Raw genomic sequence first — 25,979 nt, 5'->3', positions numbered from 1 at the left:
GCCTTACTTCGCGGTGACCAGCTATGCCAGCACTAGTAGCACGTTGTATACAGCAAGCCACAGCAGCCCAAGCAAAAACCCTATCCCCTGCAATTCTAAACAATAACAGAGCAGGAGTTCTGGTCTAGAACAATGAGGTGTTAAGAAGACAAAGATTGCGTCCAGGTGTGTCTCCATCAGTTCGGAAACGGCCTTCAGCTACTTTCCCCAGAAGGATAAGAGCCTCCTTATCCCAACCTCATTGGAATATCTCCCACCTCAGGTTCCCCACTCAGAGGCAAGTCTGCTTCTCCCTCTCCAACTCCCTCACTGATTACATTCTCGCTGTTTCTCTCTGTCCCATACATGCAAGCACATCGTTGAAAACAGCAGCAACAACGAGAAACGATAAGTATTGACTGGGACCAGAGCATGCTTTATTCAATATGGACCTATGCCCCTATGGAACGAAGCCAGGTCCAGAGCACTTCCCACCATCCTAAAATGCCAGACCTTGGCTTGAGCTCCCTTGGTTGTTATCCTCTTCTTCGTCTTCCTGCATCTCCCCACCAGCATGGAGCTTCCACTCTCTGTCCCGCTGCAATGGCCCCTTGTTCTCCCATTGTTCCTCCGCACCTGGCTCCTTTCGAACATGCCCATCATCCGCAACAGGCACTGTTTGTTTATCCCATGAAAACCATTATGGAATGAAAATGGGAGGCTTAAGGCAGCCTTGTGCTGCAACATCTCCATTTAGTTCCACAGAAGGAAGCTGTGCCACCCTGCGGGAATGCTCAGGGATCTTAGGCCGCTGAATCCTCTTCAAGGCATCCTTTTGTAGATACATGTTGTCTTCCTTAACCTGGCATGGAAACCTTTCCAATGGCTTCACATGGGCAATGGGGCTCCTCCACCAGGCTCCGTGCTTGCTCCTGTGGCTCCAAACTGATGAGTCCGTCCTGGGCCTAAGGTTCTAGGGCGTAGGGTCTGCCTTTGGTGCTCGGTCAGCTTGGAAGATGGGCAGGCCTTCTTGGTATGGTTACTGGAGATGCAAGACGAACTCGTGTCCTCACTGTTGAAGACAACAGACATGTCTTTGGCATGGTTGTGGATGTTCAATGAGGACTTTCCTCGAGTGGCCCTTTTCCTGGTCACAGGGTCCTGATTGGGTCAGAGAATCATGCACATGTGCGGAGCGTGGAGTTCCTGGCCTAAGGCTTGGTTGTAGTCTTGAGCATTTCTTGAATTTTCGGGGGTAAGATGAAATTGTGAATCCTTGCCCTTCTCAGGAGTGCAGAGGGCTGGAGGTGACAGTCCCGGCCAAAGACTTTAAATTCGCCCATGGAGAACATGACACCGACTCGCTTCGCAAACTGTCTTGGTGAAATACCCAGGACTCTCCAACGGTTTGGGAGGGCTTTGACACCTCCTAGCTGACCTATGACTAGGAAAGCCATGTGGAGTGATTAGACATGGTTTGGGGAGGAGTGGTTCCTAGGAGCTCAAAACATTGTGACGTCACAGAAGCTGACTTCACTGAAGCAGCAATCCCTCTCTCATGAGCTATGAGTCCTATGGCTTTAGGTAGGAAGCCCTGGAAAGACCAAAAAAGAGCCCTGATTGCCTACTCATGATCTCAGGTGGTCTCTACGGTTTCTTTCCCACTTCACCTTTGTATACAGAGAGAAAAGAACATGACACTCGGTGTACCATCCTTTCGGCCAACATTTCTCCAGATGAGCCAGGTGTTCCTATTTCCACTGGAACATCTGGAGATCTCAAACAGCACGGAGGCCTCTTGGGTATCATGAGATCTCTGGGAGGTTTGACATCCTATGGGTGAGAGCGTCCTTTCGTAGGTTCTTTTCACAATTTGTTCTAGGAAGAAGGGTCTTCCCTTGGGGTAGGTCAGCCTGAATGAGAAGGGAAGGAATAAGGGAAGGAAAGTCACATTTCAAGGAAACGTGCTAGGGCATGGATGCATTGTGCTGTCCATGTCCTGATCTGCTAGTATTCTGAAACACCAGTCCTAAGGGAGGAGGGCTCTGTCTACCTGAGTTTATCTGAAACACCTTTGCAAGGACTTCAAGGAGAGTGACATTCTGCATGATCGCTACTCCTGAAAGAAGAGCCCTGGACAGCGCACCTGTCATCATCAGTTAACGTTACATGCTGAGGTCTTGGAGAGCACCATGATCACCAAATCCCTTAATTCAGAGGAAACGGAACTGCCTAAATTGATGGCCTACCATGCCCACTCTAACCGAATTTTGGAAGGAGCTGAGATGCCATTCAATCGGATAAAGAAGGTATGGTCCATCCAGGCCACAGATGATACCTACGACATTGAGCGGGATGAAGCCCTGATACTCGCCTTGACATGGGTGACACAGGGCTGGGTTATTTTCAATGAAATCGGAAGGAGTCCAAGGGAAATATCATATGGTGTCATTCATATGTGGCCCATGAGGAATACCATGGAAATTAGTAGAAGTAAGGGAAAACGGAAAGAGAAGATGTCAGACAGGGAGACAAACCAGGAGAGACTCAGGACTCTGGGAACCAAACAGGGATACAGAAGGATGACACACGCCATGAATGAGGGAAGTGGTTCATGGTATGGAGGTGGTGTGGCATATATGCTGTTGATGAGCGCTCGGTTGTATATGCAACTAAAGAATCAGGGAACATCTGCACTGTGGCTCCAGAGGCCCTATTATGGAGGGCCTGTGGGCCAGGGCTTTGGGCACAAAAGTCTGCAAACACAAATTCCGAATAGGGTTAGGGGCGAGGTGATGGCAGGCCTGATCTTCAGACCTTGAGGGTAGTGCCGTGGGATATGAAATGAGGGCGATGGGGAGGCGGGAGCACCGGCTTTTCTGTCTGCCTTGTGTGTCTCAGTTGGCCTTGGAATGTAGCGATAGCCTCATGGGGCCATGGGGGATTCTGCCTCTGTGAGGATTCTGCCTGGATCCCAAGGGTTTGGTGTACTTCGGGGAAAAGGGAAGAGTTCTGTTTGCCATCTCAGGGTTCCCGCCATAGCAGGGATTCCAGAGTCAGCTTTGGGGTCTGGTTGCCTGGAGAACGTGACCAATGGGGAGGATTTGGGCAGATGGGCATGTCAGGCTCAATATGTGGGCTTATGGTTCAGCTGGGGAGGGGGCTGTTTTGAAATCGGGCTCAGGCTGAGGGTCATTAATGTCTGTTGTGGCCAGAACAGCCTGCCTGGGTGGGCGTTGTCTCATGGGCTATGCCACTGCCTACCACTGTGAGGGTTAGACTCACATCCCCACAGCAAGCTTTGCCTGTTGAGGGGAAAGAGGAGTGCTCTTTGATACATGAGGTTCCCCCATAGGCCGGAATTTGAGCTATGGTCTGGGCACAGACGCCTGATAACCCAGGTTGGGTAGAGATGACAATCTCTGTCCTTGGGATGTCCCATTTTCAGGATATGGGGAACGCTACCTGGGAGGCAGTTGGGAGGTTCTGGCTTAGGCTGTGTCAGACAGAGCATTAGTGCAAAGGGCAGCGTAGGACTTGGGGTGCCTTCGAGGTTCCTGCTGTTTGAAACTCACGTGCGGATTCTGCGCAGACCCCTAGGGCCCTTCTTCTTTCTGTAGGGCAAGAAGATAGTGTTGTGCCTCCCGACTGAACAGTCTGGAGGGTTAGTGGGCCAGGAGGTTGAGGACGGAATTCTGAATGCACAATTGCCAGTCCAGTTCAGTGCCGAGCACATGGCATTTCCAATGTGCAGCGTCTGACTTCAGATCTCCAGCACCTGAGACAGGGCACGTGTCAGATGATCGCTCAGCCTGGAGTTTGTGTCCATGATGACCGACGAGTAGAGGGGTGGACTCATGAGGCCATGGAGGTCTTCCCATGCTGGGGCTTGGGAGCTGCTTGGAACAGCAAGCTTTCCTTCTGCGGGACATGGGGAGTCCGTTTGGATAGCACCAGGGTCCCCCGTATGGAAAGATGTCAGAGCAGAATTCCCCGCAAGGATGGCTGGAAAGCCCAGCTCCGCTTACCCTTCCAGTCAAGGAACAAGGCTGTTTCGATCTGGGGGCTCTGGGGCAAAGTGCCCAGGGGGCTGTGGTGATGGAGATCCTCATTTTGATGGGTCACAATATTGGCTTGTGTCCTAGGAGACCATAGAATGTGGCGGGGGCTCAGGCGCCATGCAGGATTCTCCAACCCTGAGGGTTGGGCGCAGCTCCCAATAGCCATGTTGCCTTCTGGGGACAGGAGGTGTTCTGTTTTGTGGCTTAGGGATCAAGTGTTGGACCATATGTAGGTTATCCAGGGTTTGCCTCTAGATGCATATACCTGCAAAACTAAGCTTGGGTTCCACTGAGGTCCTAGGGTTATGTCAGGTTCCATCTTCTGACTCAGGGCCATAGACTTGGGTGTCTGGCTGGGGGTAGGTGTCTCACATGTGTCTGAGTGCTTTTTTTTTTCTAAGGCGCCAACGAATTTGGGGTGGCCTCAGCGGCACTGAAGCTGTCTCCCAATCTGGAGTGTTTGTGAAGATGTGACAGGCAGAGTTTCCTTCGGGTGGGCAGGCTGAGTCCTGTGCTGCGGCTCCAGAGGCAACATACTGGTGGGCCTGTCCGCCAGGTCTTTGTAGACAAAATTCTGAAAACACAGTCTCAGGATAGGGATAGCGGCGAGGTGATGGCAGGCCCGATCTGCAGACCATGAGGGCAGTGCAGTGGGATCTGAAATGAGGACGACAGAGAGGTGGGAGCACAGGCTTTTCTGTCTGGGTTGTGTGTCTCAGTTGGCCACGGTATGTAGCGGTACCTCATGGGGCCAGGGGAGATTCTGCCTCTGTGAGGATTCTGCCCAGTTCCCAAGGCTTTGGTGTCTTTTGGGGGGAAGACTACAGTGCTGTTTTCCGTCTCAGGATTCAAGCCATAGCAGGGATTCCAGAGTCCACATCTGGGTCCTAGCGTCTGAAGAACCAGACAGAGGGTGAGGATTGGGGCCTAGAGGCATGTCATGCCCAATATGCATGCTCCTGGTCCAACTAGCAAGGGGGCTGGTTTGAAAGCAGGCTCAGGCTGAGGTTACAATGCCTGTTTGTGGCCAGGGAAGCCCTCCTGGGTGGGTGTGCTGTCATGGCACATGCAGCTGGCTCCCACTCCAAGGGTTGGACCCCCATCGCCATAGCAAGCTTTTCCCGTCGTTTGGAAGGAGGATTGCACTTTGATGCTTGAGGTTCCCTCATATTGCGGGATTTGAGCTATCGTCTGGTCACAGACGCCTGAATACCCAGGTTGGTTAGAGATGAAGTATCTGGCCTTGGCAGTTTCCACCTGTAGGATATGAGGCTGACCACCTGGGGGGCTGATGGGAGTTTCTGGCTTAGGCTGTGTCAGACAGAGCATTAGTGCACAGGGCGGCTAAGACATTGAGAGTCCTTGAGGTCAGTGTTGTTTGATCCACATGTAGGGATTCTGAGCAGACCCCTAGGGCCCTTGTTCTTTCTGGAGGGCAAGCAGAAGAATGCATTGTGGCTCCCGAATGAACAATCAGGACAGCTGGCGGGCCAGGAGGGTGAGGACCGAATTCTGAATGCACAAGCGTGTGTTCAGTTCAGTGCCCAGCGCATGGCATTTCCAATGTGCAGCATCTGACTCAAGATCTCCAACACCTGAGTCAGGGCACGTGTCAGATGGTCGGTCACTCTGGTGTTTGTGTCGATGGCTGACGAGTGGAGGGGTGGCCTCATGAGGCTATGGAGGTCTTCTCAGACTAGGGCTTGTTTGCTGCTCCGAATATCAAGCTTTCCTTCTGCGGGACAAGGAGAGTCCGTTTGGATGGCACAGGGTCCCTCATCAGGAAAGACGTTGTAGCAGAAGTCACCAAATGGAAGCCTGGAAAGCCCATCTCTGCTGAGCTTTCCAGCCCAGGAACAAGGCCGTTTGGATCTGATGGCTGTGCGAAAAAGTGCCCAGGGTGCTGTTGTGACAGGGAGCCTCATTCTATTGGGTCACAATGCTGGCTTGTTTCCAGGGAGACCTTAGAATGTGGCGGGGACTCGGGTGCCATGCAGGATTCCCCTCCACTGAGGGTTGGACAAAGCTCTCAAGAGCCAGGTTGCCTTCAGGTTACAGGAAGTGTTTTGTTTTGTGGCTCAGGGATCAAGTGTTGGACCAAATATAGGTATTCCAGAGTTTGCCTCTGGAGAGAGATGTGTGCAATCCTAAGCTTCGGTTCCATTGAGGTCCTTGGCATATGTCAGGTTCCATCATCTGACTCAGGGCCATTTACCTGGTGTCCACCTCGAGGTAGGTGTCTGGCATATGTCTGAATGCGCCTTTGTTCCAAGGTAGCAAATGAACTTGGGTGGGATCAGGGGCATTGCAGGTGTCTCCCAATCTGGAGGGTTTGGGCAAGTATGACCGGCAGAGTTTCCTTTGTGTGGGCAGGCAGAGTCCTGTGCTGCAGCTCCAGAGGCAATATCCTGGTGGGTCTGTCTGCCAGGGCTTTGGGGACAAAAGTCTGCAAACACAAACTTGGTATAGGGCTAGTGGCGAGGTGATGACAGGCCCAATATGTGGACTGTGAGGGCAGTGCCACGGGATCTGAAATGAGAGCCATGGGGAGGCAGTAGCACAGGCTTTTATGTCTGGGTTGTGTGTCTCGTTTGACCACGGAATGTAGCGGTAGTCTCATGGGGCCATGGGAGATTCTGCCTCTGTGAATAATCTGCCCGGGTCCCAATGGTTTGGTGTCTTTCAGGGAGAAAGAAAGAGTACTGTTTCCCGTCTCAGGGGTCCCACCATAGCAGGGATTCCAGAGTCAGCTTTGGGGTCTTGTTGCCTGGAGAATCTGACTGAGTGTGAGGATTAGGGCCTAGGGTCATGTCACACCCGATAAGTTAGCTCCTGGTCCAGCTGGGGTTTGTTTGAAAGTGGGCTCAAGCTGAGGCACCCAATGCCTGTGTGTTCCCAGGGCAGCCCTCCTGGGTGGGCGTGGTCTCATGGGCCATGCAGATTGATCCCACTCTTATGGTTAAACCCCCATCCCAACAGCAAGCTTTTCCCATCGTGGGGAAGGAGGAGTGTTCTTTGATGCTAGAGGTTCCCCCATAGGCCAGGATTTGAGCTATGGTCTGGGTACAGACCCTTGAATACCCAAGTTGAGTAGAGATGACAGTCTCTTGCCTTGGCATGACCCACCTGCAGCATATGGGGCCCGCTACCTTGGGGGCTGATGGGAGGTCGGGGCTCAGGCTGTGTCAGACAGAGCATTAGTGCACAGGGCGGCCTAGGACATTGGGGTGCCTTTGAGGATCTAGCAGGGTTATCCTCACGTAGGGATTCTGGGCAGATACCTAGGGCACTTCTTCTTTCTGGAAGACAGGCAAAAGACTGCATTTTGGCTCCCAAATGAACAATCTGGAAGCCTTGCAGTTCAAAAGGATGAGGACAGAATTCTGGAAGCACAAGTGCCTGTCTGTTCAGTGCCGAGTACATGGCATTTCCAATATGCAGTCTGACTCGAGATCTCCTGCACCTGAGTCAGGCATGTGTTAGATGGCCACTCATGCTGGCGTTTGTGTCCATGATGGCCAATGAGTGGAGGGGTGGCCTCATGAGGACATGGAGGTCTTCCTAGGCTGGGGTTTATGAGCTGCCCCGAACAGCAAGCTTTCCTTCTGTGGGACGGGTGAGTCCTTTTGGATGGCAGTAAGGTTCCCCATATGGAAAGACGTTGTAGCAGAAGTCACCGCATGGATGCCTGGAAAGCACGGATCCGCTTAGCCTTCCAGCCCAGGAACAAGGATGTTTTGATCTGGTGGCTCTGGGCCAAAGTGCCCAGGGGTCTGAGGTGACAGGGAGCCTCATTCTGATGGGTCCCAATGCTGCATTGTGTCCAGAGAGACCCTAGAATGTGGCAGGGACTCAGACACCATGCAGGATTCTGCTCCCCTGAGGGTTGGACGAAGCTCCCAACAGCCAGGTTGCCTTCTGGGGACAGGAAGTGTTCTGTTTTGTGGCTCAGGGATCAAGTGTTGTACCATATATAGGTATTCCAGAGTTTACCTCTGGACATAGATGCCTGCAAAACTAAGCTAGGGTTCCGTTGAGGTCCTAGGGCTATGTCAGGTTCCATCTTCTGACTAAGGGCCATTGACCTGGGTGTCTGCCTAGAGGTTGGGGTCTGGACTGTGTCCCAAGGCGCCTTTATTCAAATTTGGCCAACGAATTTGGGGTGTTATCAGGGGCATTGCAGGTGTCTCCAAATCTGGACGTTTGTGCAAATGTGACGAACCGACTTTCCTTCCAGTGGGCAGGTAGAGCCCTGTGCTGCAGCTCCAGAGGCAACATCCAGGTGGGCCTGTCGGCCAGGGATTTGGGGACAAAATTCTGCAAACACAAACTAGGTATAGGGCTAGCGGCGAGGTGATGGCAGGCCCGATCTTAGGACAGTGAGGGCAGTGCCACGAGATCTGAAATGAGGTGATGGGGAGGCAGAGCGCAGACTTTTCTGTCTGGGTTGTGTGTCTCAGTTGGCCACAGAATGTGGCGGTAGTCTCATGGGGCCATGGGATATTCTGCCCCTGTGAGGATTCTTCCCGGGTCCCAAGGGTTTGGTGTCTTTCGGGGGAAAGGGAAGAGTGCTGCTTTCTGTCTCAGGGGTCCTCGCATAGCAGGGATTCCAGAGTCGGCTTGTGGGAACGGGCACATGGAGAACCATACAGAGGGTGAGGATATGGGCCTAGGGGCATGTCAGGCCCGATATATGTGTCCCTGGTCTAACTAGTGAAGGGTCTGTTTTGAAAGCGGGCTCATGAAGAGAGTCACAATGCCTGTTTGTGGCCAGGGAAATGATTCTGGTTGGGCATGGTCTCATGGGCCTTGCAGGTGGCTCCCACTCTGAGAGCTAGACCCCCTTCCCCACAGCAAGCTTTTCCCCTCGTGGGGAAAGAGGAGGGCTCCTTTATGCTTGAGGTTCCCCCATAGGCCAGGATTTGAGCTATGGTCTGGGCACAGACGCCTGAATACCCAGGTTGCATGGATATGACAATCTCTGGCCTTGGCATGACCCACCTGCTGTATATGGGGGATGCTACCGGGGGGCTGATGGGAGGTTGGGGCTCAGGCTGTGTCAGACAGAGCATTAGTGCACAGGGCAGCCTAGGGCATTGGAGTGCCATCGAGGTTCCTCAGGTTGATTCTCACGTGGGAATTCTGGGCAGACACCTAGGGGCCTTCTTCTTTCTGGTGGGCAGGCAAAAGACAGCATTGTGGCTCCCGAATGAACAATCTGGAGGGCTGGCAGGCCAGGGGGGTGAGGACGGAATTCTGAATGCACAGGTGCCGGTTCCGTTCAGTGCCGAGCACATGGCATTTACAATGTGCAGCATCTGACTAGATATCTCCAGCACCTGAGTCAGGGCATGTGTCATATAGTGGCTCACGCTGGAGTTTGTGTTCATGATGGCTAACGAGTGAGGGGTGGCCTCATGAGGCCATGGAGTTCTCCCCAGGCTGGGGCTTGTTTGCTGCTCCGAACAGCAAGCTAGCCTTCTTTGGGACAGGGAGAGTCCATTTGGATGGCATAAGGGTCCCCCATATGGAAAGATGTCGTAGCAGAAGTCACCACATGGATGCCTGGAAAGCCCAGCTTGGCTTACCATTCCAACCCAGGTACAAGTTCATATTGATCTGGTGGCTCTGGGGCAAAGTTCCCATGGGACTGAGGTGACAGGGAGCCTCATTCTGATGGGTCCCAATGCTCGCTTGTGTCCAGGGAGACCTTAAAATGTGGTGGAGGCTCAGGCGCCATGCAGGATTCTCCTCCCCTGAGGGTTGGACGCAGCTCCCAACAGCCAGGTTGCCTTCTGGGGAAAGGAGATTTTCAGAAAGTTTTTAGTTTTTTGTCTCTGGGATTATGTGTTAGAATATATGCAGGTTTTCCAGAGCTTGCCTCTGGAGACAGATACCTCCAAGCCTAAGCTCAGGTTTCATTGAGGTCCTGGGGTATGTCAGGTTCTATCTTCTGACTCAGGGCCATTGACCTGGGTGTCTGCCTGGAGGTAGGTGTCTGGCATGTGTCAAATATGCCTTTTTTCCAAGGCGGCCAACGAATTTGGGGTGGGATCTGGGGCATTACAGGTGTCCACTAATCTGGTGGCTTTGTGCAAATGTGACCAGCATAGTTTCCTTCAGGTGACAGGCAGAGTCCTTCACTGTGGCTACATTGGCCCTATCCTGGAGGGCCTGTCAGCCAGGGCTTTGCTGACAAAATCTGCAAGCACACACTCAGGATAGGTTTGGGGTGAGGGGATGGCCGGCCCGACCTGCAGACCTTGAGAGCAGTGCCGCCAGATATGAAATGAGGGTGACGAGGAGGAGAGAACGCAGATTTTTCTCTCTGGTTTGTGTGTCTCGGTTGGCCATGGAATGTAGTGGTAGCCTCATGGGACCGTGGTAGCTTCTGCCTCTGTGAGGATTCTGCCTGGATCCCAAGAGTTTGGTGTTTTTCATGGGGAATGGAAGAGTGCATTTTTCTGTCTCCGGGGTCCTGCCATAGCAGGGATTCCAGAGTCAGCTCCTGGTTTCGGGTACCTGAGATCCCAACTGAGGGTGAGGATTTGGGCCTAGGGACATGTCAGGCCCAATTTGCGAGCTCCTGCTTTAGCTAGCAAGGGGGCTGTTTTGAAAGCGGGCTCAGGCTGAGGGTCACAATGCCTGTTTGTGGCCAGGCCTCCCTCCTGGTTGTTCGTGGTCTCATGGGCCATGCAGCTGGCTCCTACTCTGAGGGTTATACCCACATCCCCACAGCAAGCTTTTCCTGTCGTGGGGAAGGAGGAGTGCTCTTTTATGCTTGATGTTCCCCCATAGGCCAGAATTTGAGCTATGATCTGGACACAGACACCTGAATACCCAGGTTAGGTAGAGATGACAGTCTCTGACCATGGCAGGTCCCACCTACAGGATATGGATCCCACTACCTGGGGGGCTGTTGTTACGTCGGGGCTCAGGCTGTGTCAGACAGAGCATTAGTGCACATGGCGGCCTAGGATATTGGGGTGACATCGAGGTCTGTGCAGGTTGATCCTCACGTAGGGATTCTGGGTAGACTCCTAGGGACCTTCTTTTTTTGGAGGGCAGGCAGAAGTCTCAGTTTTGGCTGCAGAATTCCCAACCTGGAGAGCTTGCTGACCAGAAGGCTGTGGACAGAAATCTGAATGCACAGGCTCCGGTTCAGTTCAGTACCAAGCAAATGGAGGTCCCAATGTGGAGCGTCTAACTCGAGATCTCCAGCACCCGAGTCAGGGAGAGTGTCAGATGGTCGTTCACGCTGGAGTTTGTGTTCTTGATGCCTGATGAATGGAGGGGTGGCCTCAGGAGGCCATGGATGTTTTCAAAGGCTGGGTTTGTGAGCTGCTCCGACACCATGCTTTCTTTCTGCGGGACATGGGGAGTCCGTTTTGATGGCTCCAGGCTACAGGGTACATATGGAAAGGTATGGTAGCAGAGCTCACTGCATAGATGTCTTGAAAGCCCAGCTCAGCTTATCCTTTCAGCCCAGGAACAAGGTAGTTTCGACCTGATGGCTCTGGGGCACTACCCCACGGGGACAGAGTTACAGGGAGCCTCATGCTGATGGGTAACAATGCTGGCTTGTGTCCAGGGATACCTTAGAACGTGGTGAGAACTCAGGCACCATGCAGGATTCTTCTCCCCTGAAAGTGGACGCATCTCACAAGAGCCATGCTGCCCTCTGTTGACAGGAAGTGTTCTCATTTGTGGCTGAGGGACCAAGCATCAGTTCATATCTAGGTATTCCAGAACCTGCCTCTGGGGACAGATGCCTGCAAACCTCAGCTAGGGTTCCGTTGATGTCCTAGAGGCATGTCAGTTCCATCTTCTGATTCAGCGCCATTGACCTGATTGTCTGCCTGGAAGTAGGTGTCTGGCATGTGTCAGAATGCAGGTTTCTGTCCAGAGCTGCCAACGGAATTGGGTGGGCTAAGGGTCATTGCAGGTGTCTCCTAATCTGGAGGGTTTGTGCAACTCTGACAGGCAGAGTTTCCTTCGGGAGGGCAGGCAGAGTCCTGGAGTCTCAGTCCAGGCTCTGGAGGCCACATCGTGGAGGGCACGTGGGCCAGGGCTATGGAGACAAAAGTCTCTAAACACAAACTCGGGTTAGGGGGAAGGGTAAGCTGTTGGCAGACAGGATCTGCAGACCATGAGGGCAGTGCCTCGGATCTGAAATTAGGGCGCTGGGGAGGAGGGACCCCATGCTTTTTTGTCTCGGTTCTGTGTCTCCGTTGGCCACAGAATTGTGGGGTGGCCTCATGGGTCCATGGGAGATTCTGCCTTTGTGGGGATTTTGCACTCTCCTAAGGTTTTGGTGTCTTTCTGGATGAAGGAAAGAGAGCTGTTTTCTGTCTCAGGGGTCTGCCATAGCACAGATTCCAGAGTCTGCTTCTGGGTCCTGGTGCCTGGAGAACATGACCAAGGGTGAGGGTATGGCCCCAGGGGCATGGCAGGATCGATATGCAGGCTACTGGTCCAACTAGCGAGGGGGCTTGTTTGGAAGCAGGCTTAGGTTACTGTGACAATTCCTGTTTGCTCCCAGGACGAACCTCCTGGATGGGTGAGGTCTGGCTCCCACTCTGAGGGTTTGACCCCCATCCCCACAGCAAGCTTTTCTAGCCATGGGGAAGAGGGAGTGCTCTTTTGTGCTGAGGTTCCCCCATAGGTTGGGATTTGAGTTATCATCTGGGCACAGAAGCCTGAACAACCAGGTTGGGTAGAGATGAGAGCCTTGGGCCATGGCCAGTCCTACCTGCAGGGGATGGTGCCCATTACATGGGGGGCTGAATGGAGGTCGGGCCTTAGGCTGTGTCAGACTGAGCATTAGTGCACATTGTGGCCTGGATATTGGGTTTCCGTCTAGGGCCGTGCAGGGTGATCCTGACGTGAGGATTCTGGGCAGACCCATATGTCCCCTCTTGTTTTGGAGGGCAGGCATAAGGCTTCATTGTGGCTCCAGACTTCCAAATCTGGAGGGCTTGTGAGCCAGGAGGGTGAGGACGGAAGTCTGAATGCACTAGTGCTTGTTTAGTTCAGTGCCGAGCATATGTCAGTTCCAATGTGTAGCATCGGACTCGAGATCTCCAGCACCAGAGTCAGGACGAGTTTTGTATGGTTTCTCACGCTGGAGTTAGTGCCCATGATGCCAAATGAATGGAGGGGTGGCCTCATGAGGCCATGGAGGTTTTCCCAGGCTGGGGCTTCTGAGCTGCTCCGAACAGTAAGCTTTCCTTCTACGGGACAGGGTGAGTTCCTTTTGATTGCTCCAGGGTCCCCATATTGATAGAAATGGTAGCAGAGCTCACCACATATATGTCTGGAAATCCCAGCTCAGCTTTATCCTTTCAGCCCAGGAACAAGGCTCTGGGCGATGTATCCAGAGGGCTAGTTGACAGGGAGCCTCATGCTGATGGGTCACAATACCGGTTTGTGTTCAGGGAGACCATAGAATGTGGTGATGGCTCAGACACCATGCAGGATTCTCCTCCCCTGAGGGTTGGCCAGTTCCCAGGAGCCAGATTCCCTTCTTAGAACAGGAGGTGTTCTGTTTTGTGGCTCAGGGAACAAGTGTTGGACCATATGTCGGTATTCCAGAACCTGCCTCTGGGGACTGATGCCTGTGAAATGCACCTAGCGATCCGTTGTGGTCCTAGGGGCATGTCAGTTTCCATCTTGTGATACAGGGACATTGAACTGAGTGTCTGCTTGGAGTTAGGTGTCTGGCATGTGTCAGAATGTGCATTTCTGTCCGAAGGAGCCAACGAAATTGGCTGGGTTCAGGGACCTTGCAGGTGTCTCCCAATCTGGAGGGTTTGTGCAACTATGATGGGTAGAGTTCCCCTTCAGGAGGGCAGGCAGAGTCCTGTACTCTGGGTACAGAGGCCCCATGATGGAGGGCCTGTCTGTCAGGGCTTTGGGGAAAAAAAGTATGCAAACACAAACTCAGGTTTGGGTGAGGGGCGATGTGATGGCAGGCCCCATAGGCAGGCAGTGATGGCAGTGTCTCTGGATCTGAAATTAGGGCAATGGGGATGCGGGAGGGCAGGCTTTTCTGTCTTGGTTGTGTCTCGGTTGTCCAAGGTTGGTGGGTTGGCCTCATGAGTCCATGGGATATTCTGCCTCTGTGGGGATTTTGCATGGCTCCCAAGGTTTTGCTGTTTTCTGGATCAAGGGAAGAGAGCTGTTTCTGTCTCAGGTGTCCCACCATAGCAGGGATTCCTGAGTCTGCTTCTGGGTTCAGGCGCCTGGAGAACCTGACCGAGGGTGAGGATTTGGGCCTAGGAGCATGGCAGGACCGATATGCGGGCTCCTGGCCCAGCTAGCGAGGGGGCTTTTTGAAAGCAGGCTCAGGTTATGGTGACAATGTCTGTTTATGCCCAGCGAGTACCTCCTCTGTGGGCGTGGTCTCATGGGCCATGCAGCTGGCTCCCAATCTGAGGGTTTGACCACCATCCCAACAGCAACCTTTTCTGGCTTGGGGAAGGAGGAGTGCTCTTTTGAGTTTGAGGTTACCCCATAGTACAGGATTGGAGCTATGGTCTGGGCACAGATACCTGAACACATAGGTTGGGTAGAGATGACAGCCTTGGGCCATGGGTGGTCCCACCTGCAGGGGATTTTGCCCACTACGTGGGGGGCTTACTGGAGGTCAGAGCTCTCACTGTGTCAGACAGAGCATTAGTGCACAGTGCGGCATGGATATTGTGGTTCTGTCTAGTGCTGTGCAGGGTGATCCTCACGTGGGGATTCTAGGGAGAACCATAGTACCATTCTTCTTTCTGGAGGGCAGGCAGAAGGCTTCGTTGTGGCTCCTGAATTCCCAATCTGGAGGGCTTGCAGGCTAGGAGAGTGAAGACGGAAGTCGGAATGCATAAGCGCTGGTTCAGTTCAGTGCCGAGCACATGCAGTTCCAGTGTGCAGCGTCTGACTCCAGATCTCAACACCTGTGTCAGGGCGAGTGTTGTATGGTTTCTCACACTGGAGTTTGTGTCCATGTTGCCCGATGAATGGAGGGGTGGCCTCATGAGGCCATGGAGGGTTTCTCAGGCTGGGTCTTCTGAGTTTCTCCAACAGCAAGCTTTCCTTCTGCTGGACAGGAAGAGTTCATTTTGATGATTCCAGGGTTCCCCATATGGAAAGACTTTGTAGTAGAGCTCACCTCATAGATGTCTGAAATCCCAGCTCAGCTTATCCTTTCATCCTAGGAACAAGGCGTTTTTGATCTGGTGGCTCTCGGGTAAAGTGTGCAGGGGGCTGAGTTGACAGGGAGCTTCATGCTGATGGGTCACAATGCTGGCTTGTGTCCAGGGAGGCCTTAGAATGTGGTGGGGGCTCAGGCACCATGCAGCATTCTCCTCCTCTGAGGGGTGGACGCAGCTCCCAAGAGCCAGGTTGCCTTCGGGGGACAGGAGGTGTTCTATGTTGTGGCTCAGGGACCAAGCGTTGGATGATATGTCAGTATACCAGAACCTGACTCTGGGGAAAGATGCCTGCAAAAGTCATCTGGGGTTCCATTGAGGTCCTAGTGGCATGTCTGTTTCTATCTTCTGTCTCAGGGCTATTGACCTGGGTGTCTGCCTGGAGGTTGGTGTCTGGCATGTTTCAGACTGTGTATTTCTGTTCAGAGCGGCCAACGAAATTGGGTGGGCTCAGGGTTCTTTCAGGTGTCTGCCAATCTGGAGAGTTTGTGCTACTGTGACGGTCAGAGTTTCCTTCTTGAGGGCAGGCAGAGTCCTGTGATGTGGCTCCAGATGTCCCATACTGGAAGGCGTGTCATCCAGGGTTTGGGGACTAAAGTCTTCAAACACAAACTCGGGTTTGGGTGAGGGGCGAGGTGATGGCAGGCAGCATCTGCACACCGTGAGGGCAGTGTCTTGGGATGAAATTAGGGGGGTGGGGAGGCATGAGCGCAGGCTTCTCTGTCTGGGTTTTGTGTCGGTTGGCCAAGGAATGGAGGGATGGCCTCATGGGGCCATGGGAGATTTTTCCTCTGTGGGGAATCTGCCTGGCTCCCAAGGTTTTTGTGTCTTTCATGGGGAAGTGAAGAGTGATGTTTCCTGTCTCAGGAGTACAGCCATAGCAGGGCATCCAGTGTCTGCTTCTTGGTCCTGGTGCCTGGAGAACCCGAACGAGGGTAAAGATTTGGGACTCGGGGCATGTAAGGCCCGCTAGGTGGGATCCTGGTAAAGCTAGCCAGGGGGCTTGTTTGAAATCATCTCAGGATTAGGGTCACAATGCCTTTTTGTGACCAGGGCAGCCATCATGGGTGAGCGTGGTCTCATGGGTCATGCAGCTTGCTTCCACTCTGAGGGTCAGACACCCACCCTCCCAGCAAGCTTTTCCTGACTTAGGGAATCAGGAGTGCTCTTTTGTGTTTGAGATTCCCTCATAGGCTGGGATTTGAACTAAGGTCTGGGCACAGATGCCTGAACACCCAGGTACGTTAGAGATGACAGCCTTGGGCCATGTCCGTTCCCCCTTGCAGGATATGGAGTCAGCAACCTTTGGGGCTGACGAGGTCATGAATCAGGCAGAGTCAGATAGAGCATCAGTGCACAGTGCAGCCAAGGATATTGGGGTGCCGTCAAGGGCCGTGTAGGTTGATCCTCACGTGGGGATTTTGGTCAGACCCAATGGGCCCTTCTTCATTTTGGAAAGCAGGTCAAAGTCTGCGTTGTGGCTCCAGAATTCCCAATTTGGCAGGAATGAGAGCTAGAGGTTGATGACAGAATTCTGAATGCACCAGTGCCAGTTCAGTTCAGTGCCGAGTGCATGGCAGGTCCAATATGCAGCGTCTGAATCGAGATATCCAGCACCTGAGTCAGAGCAAGTGTCAGATGGTCGCTCATGCTGGTGTTTATGTCCATGATGGCTGACGAATGGAGGGGTGGCCTCAGGAGGCCAAGGGAGATTCTGCCTCTGTGTGGAATTTGCATGGCTCCCAAGGTTTTGGTGTCTTTCTGGGTGGAGGGAAGAGAGATGGTTTCCATCTCAGGGTTCTCGCCATAGCAGGGATTCCAGAGTTAGCTTCTGGGTTTGGGCACCTGGAGAACCCGACCTAGGGTGTGGATTTGGGCCTAGGGGCATGGCAGAGCAATATTTGGGCTCCTGGTCCAGCTAGCGAGGAGACTTGTTTGAAAGCAGTTTTAGGCTGATGGTCACAATGCCTGTTTGTGTCCAGGGCGGGCCTGCTGGGTGTGCCAGGTCTCATCGGCCATGCAGCTGACTCCCACTCTGAGGGTATGACCCCTATACCCACAGCAAGCTTTTCTGGCCATGGAGTAGGAAGAGTGCTCTTTTGTGCTTGAGGATTCCCCCATAGGCTGGGATTTGAGTTATGGTCTGGGCACTGATAACTGAACACCCGGGTTAGGTAGACATGACAGTCTAGGGCCCTGGCCGGTACCATCTGCAGGAGATGGCACCCGCTACCTGGGTCAGGGAGGAGGTCGGGGCTCAGGCTGTGTCAGACAGAGCATTAGTGCACAGTGCTTCCTGGATATTGGGGTTCCGTCAATGGACGTGCAGTTTGATCCTCACATGGGGATTCTGGGAAGACCCATAGGGCCCTTATCTTTCGGGAGGGCAGGCAGAAGGCTGTTTTATGGCTCTAGAATTCCAAATCTGGAATGCTTGTGGGCCAGACGTGTGAGTACGGAAATCTGAAAGCACAAGCACCAGCTCCGTTCCGTGCCGAGCACACGGCATTTCCAATGTGCAGCGTCTGACTCAATCTCCAGCAACTGAGCATGGCGAGTTTTGGATGGTCACTCATGTTGCAGTTTGTGTCTATGATGCTAGATGAATGGAAAGGTGACCTCATAGGCCATGAAGGTTTTCCAAGGCTGGAGCTTGTGAGCTGCTCTGAGCAGCAAGCTTTCCTTCTGTGGGATTTGGGGAGTTCGTTTGGATGGCTCCATGTCCCCCCATATGGAAAGACATGGTAGCAGAGCTCACCACATAGATGTCTGGAAAACCCAGCTCAGCTTTTCCTTTTATCCAAGGAACAAGGCAGTTTCTATCTGGTGGTGCTGGGACAAGTGCCCGGGGGATGATTTGACAGGGAGACTCATGCTGATGGGTCACCCTGCTGGCTTGTGTCCCAGGAGACCTTAGAATGTGGCGGGAGCTCAGGCGCCATGCAGGATTCCCCTCCCCTGATGGTTGGACACAGTTTCCAAGAGCCACCTTGCCTTCTGTGGATAGGAGGTGCCCTGATTTTTCGATAAAGCACCTAGCGTTGGAACATATGTAGCTACTAATGTAGGAGGTTGGTTAGCCAGAGGAACTTACTTGTAAACCCCGGATATCGGGGCAGGCCAGGCCAGATTGCTGTATAAAATCAGTGGGGTGCACATATATAACTGTGCTGAGTTGAAATCTCATTGGGCACCCGTGTGTGAGTCGGGCTCAACCACCTCTATAAAGGTTAGTTAGTGAGGCTGGCGGGGGGGGGCAGTAGGAGGAGTAGAATAGAATAGCCGTTAGAGAAGTAGAAGGAGTTAGAATAGCTGTTAGAGAAGCAGGAGGTTTTAGAATAGCTGTTAGAGAAGTAGCAAGAGTTAGAATAGCCATTATAGATGTAGGAGTTAGAATAGGCATTAGAGTATTAGGAGGAATTAGAGTAGCTGTTTGAGTAGCCATTGGGAGCCATTAGGGTAGTCCTAGAAGTGATAGTTTCGGGGTCGTCGGGAGTGTCGGAGCTTCAGGATCATCGGGAGCATCGGGAACGGCATTGTTGGGAGTGGACTCGCCCCATGCAGCAGCACCTCCATCAGCGCCCTCGCCTCCCCAAGCAGCAGTGCAGCCTGAGACCCGCCGTACCACGGCCCCGCTATGACCGACCTCACTGCCCCGAGCTGTGGCCTCTCCAGAAGGGCGTCATTCCAGGGAGTGGCTTCGTTGGCATGCTGCCTCATCAGAGTGAGGCCTCTGGAGCTGCCTCTTCATCATCAGTTGCAGCCTTCATCCAGCGTGTGACCTTGTCCAGAGCGGACTCGTCTGGGGAGCGCCCTGGTCTGGTGCAGCCTCATCCAGAGTGGCCTCGTCCACAGCAGCCTCAGCTTGAGAGCAGACCTTTTGTAGTTTCTTCATAGGGAGCAGAGTCTGTTCATCAGGGTTGTCATCCTCGTCATCCTCGCCTCTTTGTCAGAGGGAGCAGCGTCCTCATAGTCGTCCCCTCTATGTAAGAAAAGGCCCCAATTGGTCAGTTTGATTTTCGATGCTTGGCATGAAATAAAGCTTTGCTTGATTTTCGCTTTATGTCAGTCACGTTACTTTGTCATGGACCCTATCATTGGGGGCTCACACGGGATCAAAAAACGGGAACTAAGCCAGCATCGGAATTTATGGTAAAAGCCTCCGGAGGTGTTGGAATCTTGTCCATCTGTCTGGTTGGAGCTCCAGGGTATGGCCCACTGGGGACAAGCTGGATGCAGCCATGCTCCCTAGGGCTGGTGTGGATTCAGGGATGCACCATCCCTCTGCTGGTAAATTGATATGGGGTTCAAGTCCCCCTTGGTTGTTGGGGGGGTTCGAGTCCACCTAGATGGTCAGGGGGTTTGAGGCCCTCTAGATGGTCACCGGTGGGTTTGAGTACCCCTAGGCTGTCAACACTGGGTTTGAGTCCCCCTAGGGAGTCAGGGGATTCATGTCCCTCTAGGCGGTCATCGTGGGTTCGAGACCCGAGGGGAGAATCGGGGGTTTGAGTCCCACTGGCGGTCAAGGTGTTTGAGTATCCCTAGAAAATCCTCACCGGTGGCAGTACCTCTAGGCCTGTAGTTGTCTTTGTCTTGTCCTTTTGTTGTCTGCTGTGTTGTTTTTTGTGTTTGGGGAAATGGAACAGGCAGAGAGTAAGGGGACTCCGACTTTCGTCCTTCTGTTCCTCATAATAGATGTGGGCTTTTCCACACACATTTCGTATGTTAAGGACTATAACTGGAGCGAACTGGGTTTAGTCTAACTTGGGACAGAGACTTTAAGGAATATTCCCAAGCAGCTGCCGAAACTCCCTTTGTATTGGAGAATTCCTTGCCTTCTCTGGCCCGACGTGGACTCCCTAGCCCTTCCCTCTTGCTGGCAAGAAAGCATGGAGTCTGAAGTGGAATGGGCCCAGGTGGAACATGAAATCTCTTAGCAAAGAGATGACTGAACTGATGGTTAATTGTCTGTCTCAGGGTTTCAGTGGGTAATTGTTAAAGTAGCTTCAAGAGTCTTTGGTAACCTGAAACTTTGAAGTTTTGCTTGGATGACAAATGGGATGGAATGCTAGAGCGCTGGTTGCTGGAAATAGGTTTGTGCTTTTGAAATCTGTTGGTAAACATGTTTTGTGCTTAACTGCTATTGCAACAGTTCACAATTGGTTAATATTAAGTCTTCACTAGAGATTGAGATGTTTCTAAGAAAATGTAAATGGTTTTCTTTGCCCACCCAGAATTGTAAATGAGATCTCTTTGACTCATAAGGCTTTTCCCTGATATGATAAGTTACTCAGGACTTACTGCTAAATCAATCATAAACATTGGGTTACATTTGAGTAAATGCTGTAACTACTCCAGAGGTTCTATACATTTCCTAAAGTTTTAATTTTGATAAGGGTCATCATTTGATATTTAACCATATCTATTCTGAGTTTTTTGTCATTTGTAATTGTTTTAATTCTCTTATAAGATGAATTCAGCCTTAAAGGAAATTCATATGGGAGACTTTCAGAACAAATACAGTTCCTTGATATGTTGAAATCCTAGGACTGAATTTCCAGCAGTAAAAGTTGCACTCGCAGTAAACCAGGATTACTACGGTGACTCAAGGTAAGAATGAGTCTCCAGGAGCTTTCCTACAATGGCACATTGAGGCCTATACGATGTATACTCCGATCGACCCTGAGGCACCCAAAAATCAGGGGGCAGTGAATCTTGCTTTTGCCAGTCAGTCAGCCCCGGATATATGGAGGAAACTTCAGGAAATTGGAGGATTTGAAGGGAAGAATCTGATTGAGTTATTGGGAATATCAGACAAAGTGTTTAACAACAGGGATGCACAGGAGAATGAAAAACAAACAAATAGCTGTTTAAGGTTTTGGCATGACGTGATATAGGTAGGGGATATTAAATGGAAGGAAAAGCCTAAGTACAGAGAAAGCACGGGTGAAGACTTAGATTCAGATCAGCGTGCTTAGTGTAAGAAAAAAGGACACTGGGCCAGGGAGGGCCCCAAAAGTAATGCTGGACACCAAAGAAAAATTGAAGTGTAGGGGAAGTCAATTGATTTTTTTTTTTTTTTTTTGGTGGACACGGGAGCCCAGTTTTCATCATTACTTAAATCTATGGGATAACTATCTGGAGAGGATGTTTGGGTACAACGAGCAAATGGCACAGAGAGACATAAATGGACAACAGAAAGACTTTAAATTTGGCCTTGGGAGTAGTGAAACATCGATTTTTGGTCCTCCCTAATGCCCCCTATAACTCGAAGGGAAGAGATCTCCTACACAAGTTACAAGCTGGCATTCAGTTCTCAGAAAGAGACATGACTATAACCTTGAGACAACATATTGTACAGGTGCTTATGGAAGCAGTAGATGAATACATCCTTGTATTCATGAGCCAGTCTCAAAACCAGAGGAGCCAAAGTTGGAGAGCCTTCTCCAAGTCCTACAGGTCGAGTTCCTCAAGGTCTGGGCAGAAGGGAAGCCCCCTGGCTTGGCCAGGGGACAACCTCCAGTGGTGGTACAATTAAAGGCGATGGCTATGTCTGTTCACATTCTGCTGTACCCCCTTCCCTGGGAAGCAAAGGAAGGGATCATAAAACACATTAACCACCTCTGAGGAGACCCGATCCTAGTTCATTGCAAATTTCCATGGAACACACCATTTCTGCCCATCAAAAAGGCCAAGACTGGGGAGTACTGACCCATTAGGACTTGTGAGAATTTAATAAACAGGTTGAAGATATCCACCAGATGGTGACTAACCCCTATACCCTACTCTCCCTCCTGGGGCCCAGAAGAACCATGTATACCATCTTAGATATCAAGGATACATTTTTCTGCATATATTAAGCAAGGGAATCTCAACCCCTTTTTGCTTTTGAGTGGTCCGACCCACAGGAAGGATTCCAAGGCCAGCTCACCTATACAAGAATTCCCCAAGGATTCAATAATTCACCCACTATTATTTTTTGACGAGGCACTACACGAGGATTTGCTTGAGTACAGAATCTCCAATCCCGTAGTCACTCTGCTACAGTATGTTGCTGACTTCCTAGTAGCCATGAGGACTATGAGTCATGTATGCTGGGACGAGAGCTCTCTTCCAGACTCTGCAGGAAAAAGGGTATCAGGTGTCAGCAAAGAAAGCACAGCCCTATAAGAGCCATGCCACATATCTAAGCTTTGATCTCCACGAGATCATTCACTGCTCCAGGAATCAGGTGATCACCAGATAGCCCCGCCCCACCAGGTCCCGATAAGTCAGGGAGTTTCTAGGACGGTGGACTTCCTTCGGCTGTGGATACTGCAGTTTGAGGAGATTGCCCAACCTCCCTACTAATTGGCAAAGGGGGGGGGAGCTCACAATGATAGAGTGGACAGTTGTGGCAGAAGAAACATTTCTGGAATTACAAAGAGCTGTACTGAGTGCATTTGGCCATTCCAGATGTTACCAAGCCCTTCCACTTGTATGTGGATAAAAAATGCAGGGGTGGCCAAAGGAGTTTTGATTCAGATCCTGGGGCCTTGGCAAAGGCCAGTAGCCTATCTTAGCAGGAAACTAGATCCAGTACTGGCTGGATTCCCCTCTTGCCTCTGCATAATTGCTGCCACCGCCCTCCTGGTCAAGGATGAAAGTAAATTGAATTTGGGTCAAAATCTTATCTAGACCACCACCCATGCTTTTGAGAGCCTTCTCTGGACTCCACCAGACTGATGGGTGACAAACGCCTGAGTGACGGGGTATCAGACCCTCCTCCTCAAAGAACCAAGAGTGACCTTCCAGTTCCTGGGAGTGCTAAATCCAACCACGCTGCTGCCAGAGGAGCTGGCTGACCACCCACATGACTGTGGGAGGTCCTAACCCAAGTTGCAGGAATAAGGCCAGAGACATTCCCTTCCTGGATGCCGAGATAACATTCTTCACAGATGGGAGTTGCCACATGGTCAATGGATAGAGGTATGCGGGGGCTGCGGTAGTTTCTCCTGACCCGAATCTCTGGACATCAGCCCTGCCATATGGAACTTCGGCACAAAAAGCGGAACTGATAGCACTCACTAAGACACTGCAGGTGGCCAAAGGTAAAACTGTCAATATGTATATGGGCACCAGGTATGCCTTTGTTACATTCCATATTCATAGGGATATTTAAAAGGAAAGGGGTCTATTAACAGCAGATGGAAAAGGAATTAAAATCAGAGGAGAAATATTGGCTCTCCTCCAGGCTATTTGGGACCCAAAAGAGTTGGCCGTTATGTATTGCCTGGGACACAAATGGGGACTGCTCTGATTTAAAAAGGAAACCTATTAGCAGATCAAGCCGCAAAGCAAGCAGCCTGAGAAACAATGCAAGAACTGGATACACTCCCGGGTCTGGCCCTATCAGAAAAACCGAACAATTCAGAAGAAGATTTAAAGTATTTACAGAAATGGGTTAAATTGGACTATGAAGGGGCCTGGGCTAAGACTGAAGCAGGAAAAATAATTCTTTCTAAAAGACTAGTCAAAAAGTTAGTAAACCAGATACATCAGGGTACTCATTTGGGGATAAACAAACTCAAGGAGCTTATAGACAAGCAGTTCCAGGTTTCTAAATTAGGGCTTATGGTTCAGGATGTAGTTGAAAGATGTGGCAAAGCCTGGCAGTTAATGTGGGAAGAACTAAAATGGGAAGAGGGAAAAGGGAAAGAGGTAAGGTACCAGGAATTTATTGAGAAATAGATTTTACAGAATGAAACCTGGAAAATATGGGCAAATGTACATGTTAGTTTTTGTAGATACATTTTCAGGCTGGGTAGAGGCTTTCCCCGCCAATCATGAGACGGCATGAGTGGTAGCCAAAAAGCTACTAGAAGAAATAATTCCTGGGTTTGCGCTGCCTCTCACAATCGGGTCAGACAATGGCCCTGCATTTGTGAGGTCAGTCTCACAGGCATTGGCCAAGGCCGTGGGCACTAATTGGAAACTACATTGTGCTTACCTGCCCCAGAGTTCCGGGCAAGGAGAGAGAATGAACCGGACTCTTAAAGAGACCTTGACAAAACTAATTATGGAGACTGGTGGTGGATGGGTGGAACTCCTTTCTTTCTCATTCCTCAGGGCATGATGTACACTCTATTTAAGCAAGGTGAACCTATTTGAACTAATGTTTGTGTGACCCCATTCTCTCCTCAACTACAAGAGGTTGCCCTAACAGAAATATCTGATCACTCTGTACTCCAATCACTTCAGGCATTACAGTCTGTCCTAAAAAAAAGCCCACTCATGTATCTGGACTGTCCACACTTGGACGGAGACGGTCGTGGAACCACATCCTTACTAACCTAGGGGACTTGGTTTGGATGCATCTCTATGAAGGGGGAAATTGGAGCCTCTCTGGAAGGGACCATTTACTGTAAAAGTAGAGGGCATTAGAACCTGGATTCATGAGGGTCACATAAAACGAGCTAAGGATGAGGACGCCCCCCGAGATGGAAGCTGCAGTTGACAGACCCCGCTGACCATGGACTAAAGCTAAAACTAAAAAAACTGAGTTTATTGTTGCTCCTATTGTTACCTGTTCATGTAAAGTATAGGTGAGAAATTAGATGAACAGAATTAGGAAAAAAAATGGAAAAGGTTGTGCAAAGCATTTAATGGCTAACTCATCAGTCGACTGTGCACTACTGTTACTTTTTGGCCCCTGTATTATAACCTCCCTAATGTCATTTGTACCAAAGAAAATTGGACTGATAAAAAAGTTAGTGTTACATGCTCAATATAACCCCTTTACAACAGGGGAATATATAACTGGCTGAAATGTCAAGGATTAGACCAATTTCCTAAGAAAAGGGGGGGGGCATGTAAGGGCCTGGTTAGCCAGAGGAACTTACTTGTAAACCCCGGATATAGGAGCTGGACAGGCCAGATAGACGTATCCAATCAGTTGGGTGCACATATATTAACTGTGGTGACTTGAAATCTCATTGGCCACCTGTCTGTGGGCCGGGCTCAACCACCTCTATAAAGGTTAGTCTGTGAGGCTGGGAGGTGTGGAATTAGGGGGATTTAGAATAGCCATTAGAGAATTAGGAGGAGTTAGAATAGCCATTAGAGAAGTAGGAGGAGTTAGAATAGCACATAGAGTAGTAGGAGGAGTTAGAATAGCCATTAGAGTAGCCGTTGGGAGCTGTTATGGTAGTCGTAGGAGTGATAGCTTCGGGGTCGTCGGGAGCGTCAGAGCTTCAGGATCATTGGGAGCATCAGGAGCGACATTGCTGGGAGCTGCCCCACCCCGAGCAGCAGCGCCACCACGAATGGACTCGCCACCCCGAGCATCAGCGCAGCCCGCGACCCGCCTCACCATTGTACCATCGAGATTGGCCTTGCTGCCCCAAGGCACAGTCTCACCAGAGTGGCGTCATTCCTGGGAGCCGCATCATTGGCTTGCAGCTTGACGGAGAGCGGCCTGGTCCAGAGCGGCATTTTTATCATCGGGTATGGACTTCGTCCAGTGTGTAGCCTCATCCACAGTGGCCTTGTCTGGGGAGTGGCCTTATGGAGAGGAGAGTCTGTGTCATCAGTGTTGTCGTCCTCATCGTCCACACGTCTTTGTCATCGGGAGCGGGGTCCTCGTCATCGTTGCTAGACATAAGAAATGGCCCCGAACTGTCAGTTTGATTTTTGATGCTTGGCATGAAAAAAGCTTTGCTTGATTTTCGCTTTGTGTAGTCTAGTAACATTGATCATGGAC

The sequence above is a fragment of the Meles meles genome, chromosome 15 (assembly GCF_922984935.1).
Source record: "Meles meles chromosome 15, mMelMel3.1 paternal haplotype, whole genome shotgun sequence".
NCBI classification, from domain to species: Eukaryota; Metazoa; Chordata; class Mammalia; order Carnivora; family Mustelidae; genus Meles; species Meles meles.
This window is presented reverse-complemented; position numbering follows the sequence as displayed.